Genomic DNA, 1472 nt, shown 5'->3' with positions numbered 1-1472 from the left:
GCCTGCGCTCCCCGGGTCGAGGCGGCCGCAGCCCTGTGCCGCGCTCACAATAGCCGCCGTCTCGGACCCCCGCGCAGAGCGCCGAGCCGGACGCGGCCCTGGGGACGCTCAGTCCGTGCCGCTCGAACGAGCCGCGGGCGGGGCAGGCACTGGGGAAATCCCGCTCCCCCCCGGCCCGGCGCCGCGATCACAGGACAGGACGTGAAACTCTTGGCTCAGCGCTTTGTGTCCCTCGTGCACCCGGGCACCTCCTCGAGCCGGGCCCTGCGCCCGTAACACGAGCACCTCCTCCTGGGGGCCCGGGCTGCCTGCAAGGAGAGAGGCGGCGGCGGGCGCGTCCAGCTGCCCCTTAGGCCCTTGCTGGGGAAGTGAAAGGAAGAGCGCCTGGAGGGGCACCAGCTTGTTGGCTCTGGATTTAGGACCCAGTTTTCTCCAGTAGTCTCTCCTCGGACTGCTCTCATCCCTTCCAGTCTAACACCTCCTCGGCCCTTTTGGACAGGTATAGAGCCATAGAGAACGAGGGTTGGAAGGAAGCAGTCCAAGTGCCTGCTCAAGGGAGGACCATCCCCACTATATCCCAGCCAACACATTTTCTAGCCAGCAGATAAGTGGAACAGTGAAATTAGCTTATGCACTGATAGATGTCATGGGGAGGCCATTTTATTTTCGTGTAGCTCAATAGTCCAGTACTTCGGTCATAACTGATTTATATGGGCAGTTGGTCTAATTCCTCATTTCCCTGTTACACATTTGGAGTGGAAGGTGCAGGTTAGGTTGTCTGCCAGAAAGCAACTTGATCCCAGCTGTAACACACCCATATGGCAAGGAAGTATGCAAGTGCCATTTTTGCCCATTTTAAACCCCTTTGCACTACCTGGGTTGTGTAAAGGCATAACTAAATGTAACTGAGAACCAGGCCACATTTTCTCTAGCACATTGATGTTTGAGAACCACTGGGAAAAAAGAAAATTCATTTGACACAAGAAGTAAAACACCAGGTAGTGTGTGTATGTGTGTCAAAGCTATACAGTAACAATCTTTGTTTTTAGGTAATCGTATCACAAAATTAATTCATATAACAGATGCCCCCAAAAATACTACTTTTACCTTTCTAGCACCTTAATATTCTCATCCTAGTGGTGCAGATACCAGTTCTATTCAAGATCATTAGTTGAGACAATACAACAGACAATACAACATACCAATATATTTGGACAGTGTTTTGTTTAGAAATAGAGGGTTTTTTTCTCCATAGTTTAATCTGTGAAAAAAGTGAAGGAATATTACTTATCATTGTTTATAGTCCTCCCTCGAAAACCAATTTCATTTTTTAGATTATAGTGGGTTTCAAGTTCTTAATGTTGTAATTTTGGGATTCCAAACACTACAGGGGAAATGTCTTTTTAAATAATTATCTTCCATTATTAACTTGCACCACATAAAATAACTAATGTGTAGGGGGAAAGGAGTGG

At 48.6% G+C, this 1472-nt stretch overlaps 1 protein-coding gene across 1 annotated transcript in view; it reads right to left on the bottom strand.

The window, feature by feature from the left end:
* The window catches only part of FBXW11 (F-box and WD repeat domain containing 11), a 170901-nt gene that overhangs the window by 133283 nt on the left and 36146 nt on the right, over nt 1-1472 (bottom strand). The window lies entirely within an intron of this gene.

The sequence above is a fragment of the Alligator sinensis genome, unplaced genomic scaffold (assembly GCF_000455745.1).
Source record: "Alligator sinensis unplaced genomic scaffold, ASM45574v1 scaffold156_1, whole genome shotgun sequence".
Classification (NCBI taxonomy): Eukaryota; Metazoa; Chordata; order Crocodylia; family Alligatoridae; genus Alligator; species Alligator sinensis.
Note: the sequence above shows the minus strand (reverse complement) of the source record. Positions and strands in the feature narration are given on the sequence as shown.